Below are 25,428 nucleotides of genomic sequence, written 5' to 3'. Positions count from 1 at the left end.
GTAGAGAGACCCTGTCTCAAAAAAAAAAAAAAAAAACAAAATAACAAACAAAAGAATATCATATTGGGGGATGAGAAATGGCTCAGAGGTTAAGAATACTGTCTTCTTTTAGAAAGGACTTGTGTTCAATTCCCAGTGCCCCTATGGTGCCTCACAACTGTCTATAATTCCAGTTCCAGCGTAATCTCATGCCCTCTTCTGGTCTCCAAAGGCACTGCATGAAAATATTGCACAGACAAACATGCAGGCAAACCACTCATACACATATGAAAACTTTAAAAAAAAATAAAGAACTATAATGTTGGCAAAATTACACTCAGTTTGCCTGAGTTAATCTTTATTTCCAAAGAGTAGTGATTACCTTTCCATGAACTAAACAAAAGGAGTTGGTCTGTGGGGGAGAAAAATCAAAGTTCATATCGGTATGCCTGCCTGCCTGCTGACATGCTCTTCAACATGATCATGGATTAACCCTCTGAAAATGCAAGCAAGCCCACAATTAAAGACTTTTACTATCAGTTGCCTTGGTCACGGTGTTTTTTTCACAACAATGGAACAGTAACTAAGACAGCTACTATGGACAGTGCTGCAGAAAGCATGGCAGAGCAGACATCTCTATCACATACCAGTTTCATCTCCTTCACGGGCATAGTCAGGAGTGGTATGGCTGGGTCACAAGAAAGTTTGGTTTTAGTTGTTTGGTCGTTTTGGAACCCACATTGTTTTCCACTGTGTCTGTGTTAATTTGTTCAAGTGTACAAAGCTTGGGTTCTGTTTTCTCATCATCTCCATCAGTAAATCAGCATTTTGAAAACAGCTCTTTCTAAAGGCAGTGAGATGAAGTCTCATTGTACAGCTGGGTGTGGTGGTGCACACCTGTGATCCAAGCACTCAGGGAGGTGGAGGCAGGAATGAGACCCTGTATTGAAACAAAACGAAACAGAACTGTAATAAAATAAATAAATAAGCTGTGCAGTAAGTGTCAGATACTCAAATGGAAGCTTGATATGAGCCTAATGGCCTTGAAGTGAAGCCTATCTTCTCTTCACTAGCTACATACTTGAAGAAATGTAAGTGTATGATGCACAAGTCAACATGACCATTTAAATAATGAGCCTATCTATATTTATTATACTCCTTTTTAAAGGTAGCATCTGGCTATGTAGTCCTGGCTGGCCTAGAACTTGCTTTGTAGACCAGGAGGGCCTCAAATTCACAGAGATTTACCTGCCTCTGCCCCCAGAGTCCTGGGATTAAAGGTATGTAATACCACGCATGGCTTAAAAATAAATTATTGCTGCTGGACGTGGTGGTGTATGCCTTTAACCCCAGCACTCTGGAGGCAGAAGCAAGTGGATCTCTGTGAGTTTGAGGCCAGCCTGGTTTACAAAGCTAGTCCAGGACAGCCAAGGCTACACAGGAAAACCCTGTATCAAAAAATCAAAAGAAAAAAAAAACAATTATTGATCATGATATTTTTAGTAATGTAAGAATAAAAGGATATTTTAACTGAAACATGTCACATGCACACATGTCTGTGTTTGTGTGTTTTTGAGACCCTATTTCCCTATGTAGCTCAGACTAAGGTCCATGCTGAGATTCTCCTAGACCAGTCTTCTGAGTTGTTGTGATTCTAGTCTGTACAACTATGCTCAGCTAATACGTATCTTTTAAAAAAAAATAGTAATTTACCAGATTCAGTGGAATAGAAACTTTTCCATTAGAATAAGAAAATTTAAACCACGTGTGGCGGTGGTATATGCCTTTGACCCCAGCATTCAAGAGGCAGAGGAAGGTGGATCTTTGTGACTTTAAGGTCAGCCTGGTCAACATAGTGAGGTACAGGTAGGTTAGCCAGGGATACGTACATACATACATATGTGAAACTCTGACTTAAAACAAATCTTTGTCCCCAAAACAAAATAGTAATTGAATGATGGCTTAGTGGTTAAGAGTACTTGTGCCTATCATCGCAGCATTCTGGGAGGCAAAGGCAGGTGGATCTCTGTGAGTTCGAGGCCACCCTGGTCTACAAAGCAAGTCCAAGACAGGCTACACAGAAAAAACCTGTTTTGAAAACCAAAAACAAACAAAGAGTACTTGTTACCCTGGCAGAGGACTGGAGTTCATTTCTTAGCACCCACATCAGATGGCTCACAAACACCTGTAACTCCAGTTCCAGGGTATCTGATACCCTCTTCTGGCTTCCATCAGGACCCTCATGCACATGTACATACATATACATAAACATGGACACACAGACATATACACATACATAAAAAAGAATAAGAAAAAATGTCTTTTTGTTCTGGTAGTGGTACTACAATTCAACAAAACACTAAAACCAAATTGAATATGATGACTTACTGTAATCCAGGCCCTCAAGATGCTGAAGCAGAAAAATCACTGTAAATTCAAGGACAGTCTGGGTTAACAAGTAAGACCATGTCTCAAAATCAACAAATGATACACAAAACAACAGCAGCCTTAGTGACTAGGTATTACTTTCAAAAATGAGATCCATTTTAAGGTAGAAGACATGAAAATCAGGGCAATGACCATATGACAAATTGAAAAGTGAACTAAGAACATGCACAGAATGTCTTTACTCACTCAAACTCATGCAAAAAGCTGAGAGAGAAGGCCAAGGAATACACTATGGAATTTATGCACAGTAAACAATCATTACGCTTTAAGATACAGGGGTCCTGAGCTCTACTATGAAACAAAGAACTGCAAACCAGTCAACCGTTCACATATTACTGTATCATGGCTTTGCCAAAATGGAGGTTCTCAGTACTAATAACAGGTGGTGAAAGACATCAGAAAATGGACACTCATATACTGCAAACAATGTGTATGTTGACATATCCTTTTGGAGAAAAGTAAACAGAGATTTAAAATCTTAGGTTTTGGCATGTCCACACTCTCGAGTTTAAATATCTATCAAAAATGTTCATCAAAATGCATGAAGATTTATCAGAATCTAGAATATTTGTGAAGAGTGAGGAAAGACATGTGATTCCCTCTCTCCAGTTTTTGAAACAGGGTCTCATTATAGCTCAGGCTGCCCTCATTACATAGCCTGTGTTAGCCATGAACTCTTGATCCTCCTTCCTCCCAAGGGGTGGAACTGTAGAAATGTGATAAAGATCATGTCTCTAACATGCCACTGTGCCCTCACTGAAATGCTTATTAAATCTCTATCTCTCTGTGGACTGACTTTTTCTTCTCAAGACAACTTCATCTATCTATTTTTTCAGGGTGGGAATAGTTAGGTCAGCTCTTTTCTTTGGGAAATTTCCATTGCATTTAACAATGACACTGTTGATTGTAGTATGGTTATCCTGCATTATATGGCTAACATCCTCTTATATAAGTGAGTATATTCAATAAATGTCTTTCTGCTTCTGGGATACCTCACTCAGAATGATCTTTTCTAGATCTCACCATTTGCCTGCAAATTTCATGATTTCCTTGTTTTTAGTGGCTGAATAGTATTTCGTTGTGTAAATGTACATAGTTTCTTTATCCATTCTTCGGTTGAAGGACATCTAGGTTGGTGCCAAATTCTGGCTAATACTAATAAGCTGCTGTGAACATGGTTTAGCAAATGTCCTTGTTGTATACTTGAGCATCTTTCAGGTATATGCCCAGGAGTAGTATAGCTGGGTCTTGAGATAGCACTATTCTCAGTTGTCTGAGAAAGCGCCAGATTGATATCAAAAGACGCTAAATAACAAGGAAGACCTTAGGGATATGCTTAATTCGCATTCATAAGGGCAAAAAGAATAGACACTAAAAGTGTTTGAAGAGAGAGAAAAGGATGGGAGCCTTCCATAAATATCCTCTGAAAGACTCTATCCAGCAGGGGATTGAAGCTGATACAAAGACTCACAGCCAACTTAGGGGGAAAAAACAGGGAGTTACAGGAAACAGTGTGGAAATAGAAGAACCCAGAGCAAACAGGAGCTCCATAAAAAGACTTCCAGAGCTGGGCATAGTGGTGCATGCCTCTAATCACAGCATTCGGGGAGGCAGAGGCAGGCAGATTGCTGAGAGTTCAAGGCCAGCCTGGACTACAAAGAGAGTCCAGGACAGCCAAAGCTACACAGAGAAACCCTGTCATGTAAAAAAAAAAAAAAAAAGACCAATAAGCCAACAAATCTGGGCCCAGTTGGCAGGGCCTGCAGAGACTGATGCACCAAAGACCATGCACGAAAAGGACCTAGACTCCCTGCTTAGATATAGTTGATAGGCAGCTCAGTCTCCATGTGGGTAAGCTAGAAAGGGGAGCAATTGCTATTTCTGACATGGTTTCTGTTGCCAGCTCTTTGATCACTTCCTCTTGGAGGGACAACCTTTTCAGGCCACAGAGGAGGAGGATTCAGGCAGTCCTGATGAGACTTGATAGGCTAGGGTCAGATGACAATGGAGGAGGACTCCCTGTTTCTGAGGACTAAGGTGGAGAGGGGAGAAGAAAATTGGGACCAGAAAGAGACCAGGGAGGGGGCTGCAATTGGGATGTAAAGCAAACAAATTATTAAAAATAAATAATAAAAAAACAGTGACATTGTTAGAATGATTGGGCTGGCTTGGCTGCCTCTTCCTTGGGGAGAGCTTTTCCTCTCCTAATGTTCTTAGTACCAAGGTGGAAGAGATAGTAAAGAACTTTTTCAGGTGGGTTGAGCTAAAGGAACCATCTCCAACAAAATCCCACCCTCACTGTCTCTCAAAGTACCACAGAAATGTCCCTGTTCATAGCTTCATCCTGAATATCCTATTTAACATCAGAACCATCCAGTCTAGTCTTCCAACTCATGACTTTCTAGGAAGGAAGTGCCACAAGGGAGAAAGGAAAACCCAGGCATAGACCCCAGAGGACTTATACTGGCCTGGTTGGGGGAGTGCTAACTGGGGAGAGCTTTTCATCCCTAGCATTTTAGGGAAGAAAAGTATCTCAGGGTTTGGTTGTAATTTCAGTTTTGACCTCTTTGGACCAGAGACACTGGCTCAGTGTGATGGTGAAAAGGTTTAAAGTAAGTCATTGTAGTTGGGAAAGGGGCTGCCATTCTATTCATGCCTTTCCTAACAACGAACTTAACACCAGGTCAACAGTCACCTATATCTATTGGTCACAATACTGGGATAGCACAGACAGCATTACCATTATACAGCATGGCTCCATTTTATTAATCTTGATTTTTGACAACTATTAGTCTTTATTTTTTTAATTATTTATTAATTACACTTTATTCATTTTGTATCCCCCCTGTGGTTCCCTTCCTCCTCTCGTCCCAATCCCTCCCTTCCTCCACCCTCTGCATGCATGCATGCCCCTCCCCAAGTCCACTGATAGGGGAGGTCTTTTTTTCCTTCCTTCTGACCCTAGTCAATTAGGTCTCATCAGGAGTGGCTGCATTGTCTTCTTCTGTAGCCTGGTAATGCTGCTTCCCCCTCAGGGGGAGGTGATCAAAGAGCAGGCCAATCAGTTCATGTCAGAGACAGTCCCTGTTCTTATTACAATGGAACCCACTTGGATATTGAACTGTCATGGGCTACATCTGTGCAGGGGTCTTAGGTTATCTCCATGCATAGTCCTTGTTGCCCTGTAGACTATCAATGCAGATGCTGAGACTTATGGGCAACCTTTGGGCAGAGTGCAGGGAATCTTATGAAAGAAGTGGGAAACAGTAAGATCTGGAGAGGACAGGAACTCCACAAGGAGAGCAACAGAACCAAAAAATCTGAGCACAGGGGTCTTTCCTGAGACTGATATTCCAGTCTGTATTTTTAATTTATATTTTATTATTTACTGTTTATTCACTTTGTATCCCAGCTGTAGCCCCCTACTTCATCCCCTTCCAATCCCACACTTCCTCCCTCTTCTCCCATGCCCCTCTCCAAGTCCACTCATATGGGAGGTCCCCCTTCCCTTCCAACTGACCCTAGCCTATCAGGTTTCATCTGGATTTGGTTGCATTGTCTTCCTCTGTGGCCTGGTAAGGCTGCTCCCCTCTTAGGGGGAGGTGATCAAAGAGCCAGCCACTGAGTTCATGGCAGAGGCAGTCCCTGTTCCCCTTACTAGGCAACCTAGTTGGACATTGAGCTGCCATGGGCTCTATCATTGCAGGGTTCTCTTCATGCATGCTCCTGGGTTTGGAGTATCAGTCTCAGAAAAGACCCCTGGGCTCAGATTTTTCATTTCTGTTGCTCTCCTTGTGGAGCTCTTGTCTCTTTCAGGTCTTTCTATCTTCCCTTTCTTTCTTAAGATTCTCTACACTCTGCCTAAAGTTTAGCTATGAGTTTCAGCATCTGCTTTGATATACTACTGGGTTGAGTCTTTCAGAGGCCCTCTGTGGCAGGCTCCTGTCCTGCTCCCTGTTTTCTCCCTTTTCTGATGTCCATCCATTTGCCTTTTTGAATGAGGATTGATCATCTTACCCACGGTCCTCCTTCCTGCTTAGTTTCTTTAGGTGTACAGATTTTAGTATGTTTATCCTATATTATATGTCTAATATTCACTTTTTTATTTTTTATTTATTATTTTTATATTAATTACAGTTTATTTATTTTGTATCCCAGCTATAGCCCCCTCCCTCATTCCCTTCCATTCCCACCTGTCCACTGATGGGGGAGGTTCTCCTCCCCTTCCATCTGATCCTAGCTTATCAGATCTCTTCAGGGCTACAGTGTCCTCTTCTGTAGCCTAGCAAGGCTACTCCTCCCTCGGGGTGAGAAAAGGTCAAAGAGCCAGCCATTGAGTTTATGTCTGAGACAGTTTCTGTTCCCCTAACTAGGGATCCCACTTGGATACTGAGCTGTGATGGGCTATATCTGGGCAGGAGTTCCAGGTTATATCCATTCATGGTCCTTCATTGGAGAAACAGTCTCAGAAAAGACTCCTGGGCCCAGATATATTTGGTCCTTGTGGAGCTCCTGTCCTCTCCAGGTCATACTAACTCCCCCTTCTTTCATATGATTCCCTGCACTCTGCCCAAGATTTGGTTATGAGTCGTAGTGTCTGTTTTGATACACTGCTAGGAAGAGTCTTTCAGGAGCCTTTTGTGGTAGGCTCCTGCCCTGTTACTTGTTTTCTCCTATTTCCAATGTACATCCCATTTGTCTTTCTAAGTGAGGATTGATCATCTTATCCGGGTCCTTTTTCTTGTTTATATTCTTTAGGTGTACAGATTTTAGTATGTTTCTCCTATTTTATAGGTCTAGTACCCACTTATAAGTGAGTATATACCATGTGTGTCTTTCTGCTTCTGGGATAGGTCACTCAGGATGATCTTTTCTAGGTCCCACCATTTGCCTGCAAAGTTCATGATTTCCTTGTTTTTAATTGCTGAATAGTACTCCATTGTGTAAAAGTACCACAATTTCTGTATCCATTCCTCAACTGAGGGCCATCTGGGTTGTTTCCAGGTTCTAGCTATTACGAATAAAGCTGCTACAAATATGGTTGAGCAAATGTCCTTGTTGTGTACTTGAGCATCTTTTGGATATATGCCTAGGAGTGGTATAGCTGGATCTTGAGGAAGCACTATTCCTAATTGTCTGAGAAAGCACCAGATTGATTTCCAAAGTGGTTGTACAAGTTTACATTCTTACCAGCAATGGAGGAGGGTTCCCCTTTCTCCACATCTTCTCCAGCATGTGCTGTCACTTGAGTTTTTTTATCTTAGCCATTCTGATGGGTATCAGGTAAAATCTCAGGGTCATTTTGATTTGCATCTCTCTGATGGCTAAGGACTTTGAGCATTTCTTCAAGTGTTTCTCTGCCATTCTGTATTCCTCTACAGAGAATTCTCTCTTTAGCTCTAAATCCCATTTTTTAATTGGATTGCTTGATTTGTTGCTTTTTAACTTCTTTGGTTCCTTATATATTCTGGATATCAGCCCTCTGTCAGATATAGGGTTGGTGAAGATCCTTTCCCAGTCTGTAGGCTGTTGTTTTGTTCTGACAACAGTATCTTTTGCTTTACAGCAGCTTTTCAGTTTCATGAGGTCCCATTTATTGATTGTTGATCTTAGAGCCTGTGCTATTGGTGTTCTGTTCAGGAAGCTGTCTCGTGTACCAATGAGTTCTAGGCTCTTTCCCACTTTTTCTTCTGATTTAGTGTGTCTGGTTTTATGTTGAGGTTTTTGATCCACTTGGACTTTAGTTTTTTGCAGGGTGGTAAATATGGATCTATTTTTATTTTTCTGCATGCAGACCTCCAGTTGGATCAGCGCCATTTGTTGAAGATGCTGGTTTTTTTTCCTTTGAATGATTTTGGCTTCTCTGTCAAAAATCAAGTATCTGTAGGTGTGTGGGTTTATTTCTGGGTCTTCTATTTAGTTCCATTGATCGACCATTCTTTTTCTATGCCAATACCATGCAGTTTTTATCACTATTGCTGTGTAGTACAGCTTGAGATCAGGGATGGAGAGACCTCCAGACGATCTGTTGCTGTACAGGATCGTTTTGGAAATTCTGGGTTTTTTGTTTCTCCATATGAAGTTGATAATTCTTCTCTCAAGGTCTATAAAGAATTGTGTTGGTATTTTGATGGGAAGTGAGTATATACCATATGATTATCCTGAGTGAGGTATCCCAGAAGCAGAAAGACACACATGGTATATATTCACTATCAGTCTTTAAACAAAATCATTTCCTTCAGCTGGGCTTGGTGGTTCATGCCTGCCCAATACTCAGGGAGATGAGGTAGAAGAATTTCCAAGAGTTTAAGGCCAACCTAGGATACTAAGTGGGTTCCAGGCCAGCCTGGAACTACATAGTAAGACCCTGCTTCGATAAAACAATTACAAAACCCCAAAACACTTGCCCCCAAAGATGAGTTTTCTCTCAGTGACTGACATGGTAGAAGGGAGTACTGACTCAGTCGTCCTTTGAACTCCACACTTGTAGCATGACATGTGCGTATGCAAGCTCATCCACACACAAACACTAAGTAAACAACAAACACCCTCTTTGAAGAGGTAGCTGTTTTGGGATTTTGCCTTCTCAGTGAGACACAGATGACAACATTCTAGATTGTACTTTGTTCATCAGCAATGAAAAGCAATGACACATGCTTCCAAAATTTGATAGACCTTCTAAGAACCAGATACTTTGTTAGGAATGGGCAGAAAAGTTATACCAAGAACGACCCTCTGCCACCAGAAGACTCAGTTCTAACATCTGCTGAATCAGACAGTTGGGGGAGGGCATGTCCCAATTTGAGTCAAGTGAGAGAATACTGTTTTGAGCTAGTCCGAAAAAAAAAAAAATAAAAGCCTGTATACTTCCACGAATAACTGGTAGGAGATGGCTTTTTCAATGAAAGTATTAGCCCAAACCATGGATGTTAATTATTAAGCCTTTTAGATGCTGCTGCTTTGCTTGTTTTCCTGATACCCTAATTCCAGCCACAGAATGACTAAGCCTGCTTTAAGAGGAGGTTAGATTTTTGTTTTCCTATATGCCTTGTGATTGAGCTGACACAATGCTATGGTCATCTGTGTGCTCCCCACCTCCTTTTCTATCTCCTCTCTTCTCTTGACTGTTCAGTATTTTGAACTCTGTCAACATGAAACAGCCTTGAAACTTAAACACAGGTGAACAGTTTTGTGAGTAAACCCTTGGCATAAAGGACTTGTTATGTTTCTTAATGTCTAGACATGATCACGTGAAATTTGAGCCTGTGATTGTTTTGTGAGTTGGGAAATAAAAATTAAACTGTGAGCCATGGCATATGTTTCTATAATCCCAACAATAGAGAGAGAGAGAGGCAGGCTAGCCTGGGCTACATAGTAAGACCCTGTCTCAAAAAACTAAAAGAAGAGAAGGAAAAGGAGAAATAATTAAACTATCTTACATGAGTGAAGGTCATATTGGGGTCATTTAATTGCAGATTTGTTTTCTGTTCATTCTAGCTGTGTAAAATATTAGGTCTTATTGTCTCTGGTACATTTTGTTATCTGCTGCTCTGTTTAGTGTTCAGTAAGCACTTCTGTCTAGTGGATTCCACATTGGGCATCACAGCAGAACATTCTATCACTTGCAGAAAGATCCATTACACAGCACTGTTCTTTGACTTTTGAGAGGGTGGGGGGTTGAGATAAGGTCTCACTATGAAGCCTTGGTTGTCCTGGATTTTGTTATGTGGTGCTCTGCCCTGCATGGTTTGGGGACTTAACTGGGAAACGAGGGAATGAAGAAAGGACAAACATATTCCTAAAGCAGAGCTGGGATCCAGTGGACCATGTGCTCTCTGGTGAAGATACACCCACAGCAGCAAGCATGAAAACCTGTGCACTTCTGTTAAACATCTGATGGAGAAAGAAGTTCATGTATACAGCTCAACAAAGAGGCAGGCTTAACTCATCTCAGGAGGAAGCATCGATAGGGGAGCAGTGTCAGGGTGCAATCCTTGTGGAGGAAGAAGCTGTGGCTGATGTGTAGTGGAAAGTTTTGGTGTCTTTATAAACTCACTTATGCTACTGTAAACGTGTTTTTGTTTTAATCCTAGGTGTGGGATATAGGGCTGATTTAGACTGTGCACAATAGCAAACTATTTGACTCATTCAGGCTCTGATAGCCGCTCTGTGCCAGCTGCAGATAGTTTAATTCTGAGGACTCTGGAGAGAGAATAAATGCCAGAGCCCAGAGAGAGGGGGTGGGGTAGGGTTCTCTGTTGTGGATATAAACATGTTTTTTGTTTGTTTGTATATTTGGGTCCCAGGTGTGGGATGTGGAACTGATTCAGCAGGTCCACAGCAGCAGATTATTTGCCTCAGGCAGGCTCTGAGAGGGGCTTCTTGCCAGCTGCAGACAGTTTGAATCTGAGGACTCTGGAGAGAGAATAAATGCCAGAGCCCAGAGAGTGTGGAGATCAGAGAAAGAATAGGCTGCTCTTGCTTTCCTCTTGCTGCATCTGGTTGCTCTTGTGAGACAACTTGGAGATCTCCTGAAATGTGGATTGGACTGGCTCCAATGAACCCAATGGACCAGCTGCAGGAAGCAGCTAAGAGAACCATACCCCCTCTCCCATTAACCCTTTCTCTTTCCTACCTGGTGTTGGGGTGTTGTAAAGGATTTGGGTGGAGTAGGGAGAAAAAGAAGAAGAAATGTAAATAAAAGCTTTTAATAAGTATGCCAACAGGGTGGGGTAGGGGGATCCAAAATGGCAGCGCCGAGAGAAGATGGACAATAGTGACTGCACAGTGACCTACAGATTGAACTGTGGGACCTAAAACATCAAAGATTTTGTTTCCCAGGTGAGAGGAAACCCCACGGTGTGGGAAGCAATCAGGTACATTCTCAGGCCACCCAGCTAAACCCTGGAAGATTTCCTGGGTCCTGGTAGGCGCTCTGTCACTACCTCAGAGCCACATGCCTGCCTGCTTTAATCACATCCCAGACTGCACTTTGGGCAAAACAACAACAGAGACTGGGTTTTCCACTCTTGTGAAAACCCCACAGTGAAGGAAGAAATTAGGACCAATCTACCTCAGGTCACTGAGACACCTGGGAAAAGGTCCCGGGCTCCAGCATGCTCTCAGCCGCCAGCCCAGAGAAACATGCCTGTACACCTGACACACTGTCCCAGACAAAACTGTGTGCCACAAAATACCAGAGACTGGGTTTCTCTGTTGGGAAGAAACCACACAATGAAGGAAACATCAGGTCCGACCTCAGGGTCCTAGGCCAAACCCCCGTGCTCCCACCACAGAAAGTTCCTGGGAAAAGATCCCGGGTTTCTGTAGGTGCCCAGGCGCCAGCATGGAGCCATTGCCTGTGACTTTATGCTCTACTCAACATCCCAGACTGAACTGTGGTAACCCAAATACCACAGACTGGGTGTCCCTGTCAAGAGGAAACCCCATGGTGGGGAAAACATCAGGTCTGACCTCAGGAACCCAGCTAGTCCCCAGAAAAGTTCCTGGGTTCCTGCAGGCTCAAGGCTCTAGCCTTGTGCCACATGCCTGAGTGCTGCACTCACCTGCCACTGATTACCACTTGGGTGCCGGGGCACAGTGCTCCAACCTCAGACCTATACAAGGCTGTGACCCAGACACTGCTGCACAGCACAAACTATTTCCCTAGCTAAACTGAACAAACCACAGGTCTCCCTGCTTCTTCAAGAGGGCTGTGCCCAGCAAACACAGTGTAAGAGCAGCAGCAGTAGCCCACTAAATTCAGAACAAGAAACATAGTGGCAGGGCAGCTGTCTCCAGGACTTCTGGTGGGAGGAGAGCCCCCCTGACTACTGATGACCCCAGTTAACCCACAGGTCCATACACTTGAGGTGAGCTGTGGCAATTCTGTGAGAAGCCACTAGGCATTCGGTGACCATGCACAAGATGCTGAGAAGGCCTCCTTCAGGAACAACCATCTTCCTGCCAAGGGGATTCTCCCTACCCCAGGATTCCAGCAGGCACCAGAAACTAACAGCCAGCACCTGAAAAAGCCAGATGGGTAGAGGCAAGCGTAGAAGCACAACCATCAAAAGGCAAAGCAATATGGCATCTCCAGAACCCAGTTATCCAATGGTAAGTAGCCCTGGACACCCTAACATAAGTGAAATTCAAGAAGATGACCTTACATTTGTGCTTAACAAAGAGGATAATGGAGGAAACAAATAAAATGCATAAAGAATCAGAGGAAGATAAAGTCAAAGAGATTATGGACATCCGTAAAGAAATACAGGAAGATGCAGCCAAATAGTTTGTGTCCTTCAGAGAGGAAATAATTAAATCACTGAAAGAAATAAAAGAAACACATGAACATTCAAACAAACAGGTGAAGAAATTGAAGGAAAAGCAGGAAAATATAGTCAGAGGGGTGAAGAAAATCAACAAAACAGTTAAAGATCTGAAGATAGAATAGGAAAAATTAAAACACAAACAGAGGAAATCACGGAGAGGAAGAACTTAGGGAGGAAAACAAGAACTAAAGAGGTAATCATAACCAACAGACTACAAGAGATGGAAGAACGAATCTCAGATGTGGAAGATACAATGGAAGAAATCGATGTATCTGTCAAAGAAAATGTTAAATCTAAAAAATTCCTGACATAAAACATCCGAGAAATCCAAGGCAACAAGAAAAGACAAAACCTAAGAATAATAGGAACAGAGGAAAAAGAAGATTCCTGTCTCCAAGGAAGACCCAGAAAATATTTTCAACAAAATCATAGGAGAAAATTTCCCCAATTTAAAAAAGAGGCCTATAAGCATACAAGAGGCCTCCAGAACACCCAATAGATTAGACCAGAAAAGAAAATCCTCTTGACACATAATAATTCAAACAGCAAGTATACAGAACAAAGAAAAATTACTAAAAGTTGCAAGGGAAAAAGGCCAAGTAACAAATAATGGCAAACCCATCAGAATCACACCTGACTTCTCAACAGAGACTATGGAAGCCAGAAGGGACTGGACAGATATCATGCAGACCCTAGGAGAACACAGATGTCAGCTACTATACCCAGCAAAACTCTCAATCATCATAGATGGAGAAAACAAGATATTCAACAACAAAACCAAATTTAGACAATACCTACCAATAAATCCAGCCTTACAGAAGATAGTAGGAGGAAAAATATAACTCAAGAAAGCTAACTACATTCAGGAAAACACAGGAAATAAATAACCTCACTACAGCAAAACTAAAAGTAGCCAAGCACACAAACACACCACCACAGCCAACATCCAAATCAAAGAATCTAACAGCCACTGGTCATTAATCTCTCTCAACATCAATGTACTCAACTCTTCAAGAAAGAGACACAGAAAGAATGTGTAAACAAGACCTAACAATATGTTGCATACGAGAAACACACCTAAGACACAAAGATAGTCATTACCTGAGAATAAAGGGCTGGAAGACAGTTTTCCAAGCAAATGGACCCAAGAAGCAAGCAGGAGTAGCCACTCTAATACCTAATAAAATAGATTTTCAACCAAAATTAATCAAAAGAGACAGAGAGGGACACTTCATTCTCATCAAAGAAAAAATCCACCAAGAAGACATCACAATTATTAACATCTATGACCCAAATACAAGGGCACCCACATTTGTCAAAGAAACATTGATAAAACTTAAACCTCACATAGATCCCACACATCAATAAGGAGAGACTTCAACAGCCCACTCTCCACCAAAGACAGGGCAACAAAACAATAAAAAAAACATGATTTTAACAAATGTCATGAATCAAATGGACCTAACAGACATCTACAGAACCTTTCATCCAAACACAAAAGAATTTACCTTCTTCTCAGCACCTCATGGAACCTTCTCCAAAATAGACCATACAGTTGGTCACAAAGTAAGCCTCAATAGAAACAAGAAGATTGAAATAATCCATTGTATCGTACCAGACCACCATGGACTAAAGCTGGACCTCAACAACAACAGAAATAGCAAAAAGCCTACAGACACATTGAAACTGAACAACTCTTTACTCCATGACATCTGGGTCAGGGAAGAAATAAAGAAATTAAAGACTTCCCAGTATTCAATGAAAATGAAGGCACAACATACCCAAAGTTATGGGACACAATGAAATCAGTGCTAAATGGAAAATTCATCACACTAAGTGCCTTCAAGAAGAAATTCGAAACATCTCATACAAGCAACTTAATAGCTCACCTGAAATACCTAGAGGAGAACAAAGAAGAAGCAGACACACCAAAGAGGAGTAGACGGCTGGAAATAATCAAACTCGGGGCTGAAATCAATAAACAAAGAGAACAATTCAAAGAATCAATGAAACCAAGAGCTGGTCATTTGAGAAAATCAACAAGATAGACAAATCCTTAGCGAAACTAACTAACAGGCAGAGAGAAACTATCCAAGTCAACAAAATCAGAAATGAAAAGGGGGACATAACAACAGACACTGAGGAAATCCAAACAATCATTAGGTCTTACTTAAAAAGCCTGTATGCCACAAAATTTGAAAATCTAAATGAAATGGACAATTTTCTTGATTGATTCAACTTACCAAAGCTGAATCAAGACCAGGTAAATCAATTAAATAGTCCTATATCCCCTAAGGAAATAGAAGCTGTCATCAAAAGTCTCCCATCCAAATAAAAGCCAGGGCCAGGTGATTTCAGTACGGAATTCTACTAGATCTTCAACGAAGAGCTAACACCAATACTCTTCAAACTATTCCACAAAACAGAAACAGAAGGAACATTACCAAACTCATTCTATAAAACCACAGTCACCTTGAAACATAAACCTCAGAAGGACTCAACAAAGAAAGAGAATTTAAGGCCAATCTCCCTCATGAACATTGATGCAAACATACTCAACAAAACACTCACAAATCGAATCCAAGAACATATCAAAGATATCATCCGCTATGACCAACTGGGCTTCATCCCAGATATGCAGGGGTGGTTCAATATATGGAAATCCATGAATGTAATCCACCATATAAAAAAATTTAAAGAGGGCTGGAGAGATGGCTCAGTGTTTAAGAGCACTGCCTGCTCTTCCAAACAACCGGGGTAAAATTCCCAGCACCCATACAGCAGCTCACAACTGTTTATAACTCCAGTTCCAAGTGTCTGACACCCTCACACCAATGTCCATAAAATAAAATTAAATAAGTTATTAAAAAATTGAAAGGAAAAAAACCATGATCTTCTCCTTAGATGCTGAAAAAGCATTTGATAAAATCCAACACTCGTTCCTGTTTAAAGCCTTGGAGAGATCAGGAAAACAAGGGGCTTACATAAACATAGTAAAGGCAACATACAACAAGCATATAGCTAACATCAAACTAAATGGAGAGAAACTTGAAACAATCCAAATGAAATCAGGAACAAAGAAAGGCTGCCCACTCTCTCCATATCTCCTCAACATAATTCTTGAAGTCCTAGCTAGAGCAAAAGGACAATTAAAGGAGTTTAATGGAAATCAAATCGGAAAGGAAGAAGTCAAAATATTACTGTTTGCTGATGATATGATAGCATACATGAGTGACCCAAAAATTCTTCCAGGGAACTCCTACAGCTGACAAACACCTTCAGAAAAGTGGCTTAATACAAAATTAACTTAAAAAATCAGTAGCCCCCCTTTAAACAAAACACAAATGGGCTGAGAAAGAAATTAAGGAAATAACACCCTTCACAATAGCCACAAATAATATAATGTACCTTGGTGTGACTCTAACCAAGCAAGTTAAAGACTTGTATGAAAAAATTTCAAGTCTCTGAAGAAAGAAACAGAAGATGATATCAGAAGATGGTAAGATCTCCTTTGCTCATGGGTCGGTAGGATTAACACAGTAAAAATGACTATCTTACCAAAAGCAATCTACAGATTCAATGCAATTTCAATCAAAATACAAACACAATTCTTTACAGATCTTGAAAGAAAAATTCTCAACTTCATATGGAATAACATGAAACTTAGAATCTCTAAAACAATCCTCTACAATAAAAGATCTTCTGGAGGTATCTCCATCCCTGATATCAAGCTGTAATGTAGAGCAGCAGTAATAAAAACTGCATATTAGTGGCATAGAAACAGAATGGTGGATCAGTAGAATAGGATAGAAGACCTAGAAATAAACCCACACACCTATGGACACCTGATTTTTGACAAAGATGCCAAAATCATACAATGGAAAAAAGATAGCATCTTCAACAAATGGTGCTGGTCCAACTGGATATCTACATGGATAAAAATGCAAATGGATCCATACTTATCACCCTGCACAAAACTAAATTCTAAGTGAATCAAAGACCTCAACATAAAGCCAAACATACTAAACCTGTTAGAAGAAAAGTGGGGAAAAGCCTTGAACTCATTGGCACAGGAGACAAATTCCTAAACAGAACATCCACAGCACAGGCTCTAAGATTAACAATCAATAAATGGGACCTCCAAAGACTGAACAGCTACTGTAAAGCAAAGGACAGTGTAATCACAACCAAATGACAGCCTACAGACTGGGAAAGGATCTTCACCAACCCTATATCTGACAGAGGGCTAATATCCAGAATTTATAAAGAATTCTGACACATAAAGAAGTTAAAAGGCAACAAACCAAGCAATCCAATTAAAAAATGGGGTTCAGAGATAAACAGAAAATTCTGAATAGAGGATTATCAAATTGTAGAGAAACACTTAAAGAATGCTCAACATCCTTAGTCATCAGGGAAATGCAAATCAAAACGACCCTGATATTTCACCTGACACCTATCAGAATGACTAAGATCAAAAACTCAAGTGACAACACATGCTGGAGAGTATGTGGAGAAAGGGAAACCCTCCTCCATTGCAGGTGGGAATGTAAACTTGTACAACCACTCTGGAAATCAATCTGCCACTTTCTCAGACAATTAGGAATAGCGCTTCCTCAAGATCCAGCTATACCACTCCTAGGCATATATCCAAAAGATGTTCAAGTATATAACAAGGACAGTTGCTCAACCATGTATATAGCAGCTTTATTTGTAGTAGCCAGAAGCTGGAAACATCTCAGATGTCCTTCAGCTGAGAAATGGATACAGAAATTGTATTTACAGAATGCAATACTACTAGCAATTACAAAAATTACAAACAAGGGTATCACAAAATTTTGAGGCAAATGGTGAGAAGTAGAAAAGATGGTCCTGAGTGAGGTACCCCAGAAGCAGAAAGACACACATGGTATATACTCATTTATAAGTGGATATTAGACATATAATATAGTCTAAATATATAAATATAGTCATAAATATACTAAAATATGTACACCTAAAGAAGCTAAGCAAGGAGGACCCTGGGTAAGATGCTCAATTCTCATTCATAAAGACAAAGAGGATAGACACCAGAAGAGGGAGAAAACAGGGAACAGGACAGGAGCCTACCACAGAGGGCCTCTGAAAGACTCTACCCAGCAGGGTATCAAAACTTGCTGAGACTCAACCAAACTTTGGGCAGAGTGCAGGGAATCTTATGAAAGAAGGGGGAGATAGAAAGACCTGGAGGTGACAGGAACTCCACAAGGAGAGCAACAGAACAAAAAATATCTGGGCCCAAGGGTCTATTCTCAGACTGATACTCCAACCAAGGACCTTGCATGGAGATAACCTAGAACCCCTGTACGGATGTAGTCCATGGCAGCTCTATCTCCAAGTGCATTCTTTAGTAAGACAGGCACTGTCTCTGACATGAACTCAGTGGCTGGCTCTTTCATCACCTTCCCTTGAGGAGGGGGCAGCCTTACAAGGCCCACAGAGGAAGATAATGCAGTCAGTCCTGATAAGACCTGATAGGCTAGGGTCAGAGGGAAGGGGAGGAGGACCTTCCCTATCAGTGGACTGAGGGAGGGGCATCGGAGGAAAAAAACGAAGAAGGGTGGGGTTGGGAGGGCAAGAGGGAAGGGGTACAGCCAGAACAGGAAGTGAATAAATTGTAATAAATAAAAAAATATTAAATAAATATTTTTTTGAAAAGTTCACCAACAGGGTTCCAAGAAAGAAGGCTGCTCGTGCACCCCTCTGCTGCTCCTTGCTGTTGTTGCTGCAGTTTGATGAGAAGAGGTTGGAGATATCCCAACTATGAAGATTGGAATTTCCCCAAGGGACCTAATGAACCTAAACAGTAGGAAGTAACTCAATACACTTACGCTGACACTTTCCCTGCTTCTTTCTCTCCTATCTGGTGTTGGAAGGGATTGGGGTGGGGAAAAGGTAGAGCCATAGAAACCGAGTAAAACAGAGTTTAAAAAGGAAATGATTAATAAAATAACACTGACACTTTCTGGATACACTGTCAATATTTGCACTCAGACCAGAAGAAGTCTTTGCCATCCCTCTGAGCTTTACCCGGGGAAGACTTTATCAATTCCCATGGGTCTGAGGTACTAGGGTACTTGACATGGTTGTGTTCATGTCAACAATGCACATTTTCTGGGTGCTTCCTCTACTCCCCATACCTTGCACTAGGCTGACATCAAACACACAGAGATGCATCTATATCTGTCTCCCAAGTGCTGAGATGAAAGGTGTACATGGACTTTTACTACCAAACTCTAGGGCTAAAAACCCAGATCCCTTACAAAAAAATACTTTTAAGGTGATACTTCGGGCCAGGTCAGCTTTGGTAGATAAAGCCTGTTCACTTTTAAATGTTTCAAATAACATTGAACTTTATTACTGTGATCTTCTGCATAATTTCTATGAAAATATTTAAGTTCAAGTGCATATAGAGTCCAAAGACATTGTCAGATCCCCTGGAGCTAAAGATAGAGGCAGTTGTGAACAACCATCCATATGGGTGCTCTCTAGCCCTTACACAGTTCTCTTAAGCTTAAGCGTGATTAAATTATTCCTAAGGGCTGGAGCTATGGCTGTGGTTAACTCCCAGCACCCACAGTGGGTGGCTTACAACCACCTGTAATTTCAACTCCAGGGAATTTGATATCCTCCTCTGGCCTCCATAGACACCCAAACACATCTCTCTCCCTCTCTCTTTCATACACACACAGAAATGTTTTAAAAATATTTTGAAAGACCTCTACCTCATGTTTTATTAAAGCAAATCTAGATTGAAAAGGAGATGATAAATAAAATAAATTTGCTTCCATATTTTTTATTCAATTTAAAAAATGTGTATGGGTGTTTTGCCTGTATGTATACGTATGCACCAAATGGATGCCTGGTACTGGAGGAGGCCATAAGAGGTGTCAGATATCCTGGGACTAGAGTTATAGACAGATGTGAGCCACCAAGTGGGTGCTGGGAATCAAAACTAAGTCTTCTGGAAGAGCAGCCAGTGTTCTCAATTGCTGAATCATATCTCACACCCCTGCTTTAAGTATTCAATCTACATTACAAAACAGACATCTGAGCTGGGCATGGTGGCACACACCCATAATCCCAGCACTCAGGGAGGCAGAGGCAGCTAGATTTTTGTTATTTTGAGGCCAGCCTGGTCTACAAAGTGAGTCCAGCACAGCCAAGGCTACACAGAGAAGCCCTGTCTCAAACAAACAAACAAACAAAATATACATCTGAACTAATGACAAAACAAACTGTCACTCAGCTAGTGAAGTCACATGTGAGATATAATGATGTGTTTGATTTTATATATTTACTGAGTAGCTACTTTGTGGCAAACATTGCAGGCAACTGGGCCGCTATGAGCAATTATATGTGCATGTTTCCCAAATCTTTTTTTCTTGAGAATTTATTTGGGAGTAGAATTGCTCGGTCATGTGCTTAGTTTTAGCTTTTCTTCCCAATTTTTTACTAAGCTCTGTGTTTTCTCTGTAGTCCTTTGCCCCATGCTCCATTTTGAATTTAGAGCAGAAAAAACTACCTCCAGTATGTAAGCTTTCAAGCTTTTACATTTGTTCAAGATAAGTTGGTTCTACTGGCAGGACACCATACCCAGACTGTGTTAACTGTGCTCTGATCTCAATAGCCTGGGCTATGTTTTGTGAAACAAAATAGGACTCCTACCCATCACCAGACAACTTATGCTAGTGGCTTGAGCAACCCATGAAAAGACATGGGACCAGGTCAAGTTAATTCTAACATCCAAGGATCAATTTAAATCTCTATTCTGACAAGGTCTGGCTGACGTCTTCATCTTTACTTCTATCCTTCATTCTCAACTACGCACATCCTCCACCTCTGCATTCTGTCAAGTAGCCTTCTCTGTGTTGTGAAGAGTGTGTAACTACTACTGATCAACAATGGTCCTTCTGATTTCGAAGTGTTCAAGTTTTATTCCATTGCTGTGACAAACATCACAACCAAAAGCAACTTACAGAACAAAGAGCTTATCCAGCTTAAACTTCCAAGTCACAGTACATCACTGAGAGAGGAATTTAGGTCATGACTTTGGAGCAGAAACCATAGAGGAATGCTCCTTGTTGATGTGCTTTCAGGCTCACCTGCCTAGGGAATGGCATTGCCCACAGTGAGGTGAGCCCTCCTCCATTAATTAACAATCAAGACAATGTCCTCCACACACATGCTTATAGGTCAATTTGAGGTCTTGCTACATTTCTGCTTCTTTCGCCGGGAAAGGAAAAGTGGGGAGAGTGAAAGTACAATAATTTTTTCCTTATATTTGTCAAAGTAATTTTGAGTAAAGGAAATCTTAAAATTATTCACTAAAATGAAGATTTAACAGCCTTGAGATATAGCTTAGTTGTTAAGAGTGTCTGCCTAATATGAATGAAATTGATTTCAGTCCCTAAGACTACACATACTGGGTATGGTGGTACACACCTGTAATTCCAGCACTCAAGAGGACAAGGCAGGGGGATCATAATTTCAATGCCATCCTTGGTAACACAACAAGTTCGAGTTTCAGCCTGGGTCATACCAGGCCCTCTTTCAAAAAAAAAAAAAAAGCATTTACATTTTATTTGTATTTCAGAAAGTTATATTTTCCCTGTCCAAAGTTATTAAGCCTCAAAGTGAGTTATTTTATTGCAATGTAAATTAGTTTCTAAAAATGCATCTCTCTGGAGCTTAAGAGGTAGCTCAGTTGTTAAGACTGCTCTTCCAGAGGACCCAGGTTCAGTTTTCTATAGGGTGGTTCATAACCATCCAGGGCATATGGAACCATTTTCTGACTTCTGTGGGTACTATGCACACATATGGTACACAGTATACACATAAGCAAAACACTCAAAACACATAAAAGAAAAAAAAATTAAGATTTTAAAAATACATTTGTCTATGCTGGGTCACATCCATAATCCCAGCAGTCCTAATGAGATAATATGAGATGGTGAAGACAGGACAACTACTCAGTTAGAGTGCTAGCTAGCCTGGAGTACACAGTGTAGCAGGAGAGATAACAAAAGCAGCCCTGCCTCAAAACCAAAGTAGAAGAGGATCAACTCCCAAAAGTTGTCTTCAGACTTTCATGTCACCTGTTTATGCAATTTCTCTTTCTCTTCCTCCCTTCACACACACACACACACACACACACACACACACACACACGTGCTTGAACACACATACAAATAATTTTCTTAAAAATGTATCTGTTGGATCTTAGGAGATATGAGCTCTTGTTATTCTTACACGAGAAAGACCTGGATTTGGTTCCCAGCACCCACACATTGGCTCACATGTACTTCTGACTCCAGTTCTAGGGGATTCAAGTTTTAGCCTCTGTGAGCATCAGTAATGCACACACACACACACACACACACAAATGCTCATATACAAAAAATTTGAAAAAAAAATGGTTTTATAGCTTACAACATGTATGAAAAATGGTTTTATAGCTTACAACATGTATGAAAACATCTTAATGAAACCCATCATTTTGCACAATATGCTATTAATAAAAATTTCATCTCCGAGCAAAACAGTCAGTAGAGACACATAAGCCAGGTTGTAGTGGTCAGTGAGAATGCCTATGAGAAAAATAAAAAATAAAAAAATAAAAAATAAAAAAAAAAAAAGAGAATGCCTATGAGAAGCAGTTGTGTCTTCCAATTTAATTGATACCTGGAGAGGGTGTAGGGGCTGTGTGTTGAAATTGTACTTTGGCAGCACTCTTTCTTCTCACTGAGATCTCGTAATTTTATGGAGTGGCTAAGACACAGATGCTGACAGAAATTATAATGAACTAGAGACTCCCAAACCATGCCATGGAACCTCTTGCCATGCTCTTCACCTTTTAATGAAAAAGCAGCAACAAACTGTATAGGTCACAGTGACATAAATGACAGATGTTGCTAGGTCTATGGCACACAGAATTTTCCAGGGCAAAGTGTAGCACATTACTGAATATTGTAAGTGTCCTTAGGGTATGTTTGTCAAGGTTTCTGTAGCAGCAGTGGTGATACTGGAAGTAAACATGTTCCAGAGATAAACAACTATTGACTACTTTGATAATGATATTCAATGGTGGGGTTTGTTAGTCAGAAGGTGGCTTCTCTGTGGATGATGAATCTAAAATGAGACAGAATTAACAAGGACCCTGCAAGGGCTAAAGGCTTGAGGCAGAGGAATTGGCTCTTGGCAGGATGCCCTGGATGGAGAGGCATACTGATCATGCTGCCAGATCCTATGAGATCAACAACACTGCTGTCAAAGGGTGGGGAATGGGGGCAGACTAGTAATGAGGGCTGCTTAAGAAGGCAGGATGTTTAAGATGCAATTCAAGTACTGGGCTGGACTCCATATGCACTGCCATAAAGAAGGCTACAGCCCTCCATGGCAAGCTTTCTCCTCTGGGAAAAGAAGTCATATAAAGCAAGATACGACTGAAATTTCCTTCCAAGCACAGGTATCTCTCGTGAGCATGGTGGACAGAAGGAAGACACCAGTAGCTTGGCCCCTGAATCAATATGCTGATCTGCTTTTCAGAGGTCTTTTAGTCTCAACATGACACAGTGCATCTTGGATGGTCTCTGTTATGGGCTGAGCTGTTTCACCTAATAAGTTCATATGCTGAAATCTTAATTCTCTGTACCTTGGAATGTGACGGTATTTGAAGGTGGGGTCTTCAAACAGGTAATTAACGTAAAACTGTGGTTGGTAGGCTGGACTCTAGTCCAATATAACTGCCATCCTCATATGAAGAGAAAGCTAACACAGATATGCACATGTGAACATAGAGCCTCAGGAGCTGCTTGCTGCTACTGGAGCCACAGCCATAGCAATCTGTCCAGAAAGCCAGCTATCCACTGAGCACAGATCAAAATGATAGACACCACTAGGTGTCAGCAAACCACAGCCTGGGAACCAAGTGCTTGCAGGGTAACAATAGTCTGATATTTCAAATGGCTTAAAATTAAAAAGATCTGTAATACCTGAAAATTATCTCAATTTCTAGTTTCAGTCTACACAATGTTTTATTGGAATACAACCTTAGGCATCTGTGTTATCTGTTGTCTAGGGCCCCTTTCCTACCACAAATGCAAAGTCTGATTATCCCCAGAGGCCATGCCTGCAGTCTGAAATCAGCTTCTAGATTTTTCAGAACATGTTGGCCTCTATGAAGACCATAGCCTGCCATTCTGAGTCAGATTTAAGCATCCTTCCTAGGGTCCTCCTTAGTTTAACTTCTTTAGGTCTGTAGATGCTATCCTATATTACACAGCTAATATCCACTTATTAGTGAATGTATAACATGGCTGTTTTTCTGTTTCTGGGTTACCTCACTCAGGATTATCTCTTCTAGTTCCATCCATTTGCCTGCAGATTTCATGATTTCCTCGTTTTTAATTGCTGAGTAGTATTCCATTGTGTAGATGTACCACGATTTCTGTATCCATTCTTCAGTTGAGGGACATCTGGGTTGTTTCCAGCTCCTGGCTATTACAAATAAAGCTGCTACAAACATGGTTGAGCAAATGTCCTTGTTGTGTACTTGAGCATCTTTTGGATATATGCCTAGGAGTGGTATAGCTGGATCTTGAGGAAGTGCTATTCCTAATTGTCTGAGAAAGCAGCAGATTGATTTCCAAAGTGGTTGCACAAGTTTACATTCCCACCTGAAATGGAGGAGGGTTCCCCTTTCTCCACATCTTCTCCAGCCTGTGCTGTCACTTGAGTTTTTGATCTTAGCCATTCTGATGGGTGTAAGGAGAAATCTAAGGGTTGTTTTGATTTGCATCTCCCTAATGACTAAGGATGTTGAACATTTCTTTAAGCGTTTCTCTGTCATTCTATATTCCTGTGTTGAAAATTCTCTCCTTAGCTCTGTACTGCATTTTTAATTGGATTGTTTGGTTTGTTGGTGTCTAATTCCTTGAGTTCTTGCAGAGAAATGCAAATAGACCCATTTCTATAATCCTGCACAAAAATAAGTCCAAGTGGATCAATGATCTCAACATAAAACCAGACACACTAAATCTGTTGGAAGAAAAAGTGGGGAAGAACCTCGAACTCAGTGGCACGGGAGACAGCACAACACTTAGGCTCTAAGATCTACAATTAACAAACGGGACCTTGTAAAACTGAAAAGCTTCTGTAAAGCAAAGGACACTGTCAGCAGAACAAAATGACAGCCTACAGACTGGGAAAAGATCTTCACCAACCCTATATCTGATAGAGGACTAATATCAAATTGCCTTCTTGACCAGATCTACTACCATTATTTCATGAGGATTTTAAAATATTGAATGTAGTTTCCGTGAAAGCTATAATGTAAGTTTAAAGTTTCATCTATTTCCGTATTTCCTACAGTTGCAAGAGGCGAAGAGTGTGATTCAGTCAAGCCTATTTCTGAGTTAAATGGTGTGGGCCACATAATGAATGGGCTTCCTCTCTATTGAGGGAGGAATCTTGTGATCTCCAAAGAAACATGCTCTTGTATCCACAGTGAGTAAAGGGGATTAACAGTCTTGTGCTTGTGAAACGGCAACAACCTACCTCCCATTCAGTCCTTTTGATTTCCAGAAACAAGAACCCAATTCTTAGCACTCCTCGGATAGTGTTGGCTTCA

At 41.0% G+C, this 25,428-nt stretch overlaps 1 long non-coding RNA gene across 1 annotated transcript; it reads right to left on the bottom strand.

The window, feature by feature from the left end:
• Window positions 1-356: 356 nt before the first annotated feature.
• On the bottom strand, window positions 357-25,428 carry LOC132650091 (uncharacterized). Its single transcript, XR_009588450.1, has 3 exons — window positions 25,356-25,428; window positions 2,368-2,406; window positions 357-919 (listed from the first exon to the last, which is right to left on the bottom strand). It is a non-coding gene; the product is annotated as an uncharacterized LOC132650091 (long non-coding RNA).

Source organism: Meriones unguiculatus, chromosome X (assembly GCF_030254825.1).
Source record: "Meriones unguiculatus strain TT.TT164.6M chromosome X, Bangor_MerUng_6.1, whole genome shotgun sequence".
Classification (NCBI taxonomy): Eukaryota; Metazoa; Chordata; class Mammalia; order Rodentia; family Muridae; genus Meriones; species Meriones unguiculatus.
The sequence above is the reverse complement of the archived record's forward strand: the minus strand, read 5'-3'. Positions and strand labels throughout refer to the sequence as shown.